Source organism: Seriola lalandi, unplaced genomic scaffold (genome assembly GCF_002814215.2).
Source record: "Seriola lalandi dorsalis isolate HSWRI2012SDOR001 ecotype SW California unplaced genomic scaffold, Sedor1 jcf7180002054953, whole genome shotgun sequence".
NCBI classification, from domain to species: Eukaryota; Metazoa; Chordata; class Actinopteri; order Carangiformes; family Carangidae; genus Seriola; species Seriola lalandi.
In genome coordinates, this window is record NW_019525504.1 from 725,107 (window position 1) to 725,530 (window position 424).

The following is a 424-nucleotide window of genomic DNA, read 5'->3' on the forward strand; positions in this document are numbered from 1 at the left end:
CACTGTCTAACTCTTCCTCTGTATGTCCAACATGTTAAAGGTTCATCCTCTGGGGAGCATCAGTGGGCTCAGTAAACTTCATGGCAGCCTCTCTGTTAGATGTTAATGGTCGGCTAGATGAAAGATCAAGGGGCAACAAAATGATTTTCCTCTGGGGATCATGAACACATACTTTCATGATCAGCTTGCTAATAGGTTTAAATATTTTCATTAGGACCAACCATCATCATCATCCTCAGTCCTGCTGCTACTGGAACAAGAGGAGAAATGAATATTTCTCTCTGTTAATCCTGTTAGTGTGGTGCAGCACAACACAGCCATTGTTTTGCTTTTCTGTTCACACGTCTCTCTGTTGCAATCACTGTTGACCAAAGAGCAAATGCCATAGCAGCTACAGTCATGTAGACCCCCACCAACCCCCCCC

General features: G+C 44.1%; 1 protein-coding gene across 1 annotated transcript in view; it reads right to left on the reverse strand.

The window, feature by feature from the left end:
• Positions 1–424, reverse strand: part of LOC111645549 (disheveled-associated activator of morphogenesis 1-like) — a 29,551-nt gene that overhangs the window by 27,749 nt on the left and 1,378 nt on the right. The window lies entirely within an intron of this gene.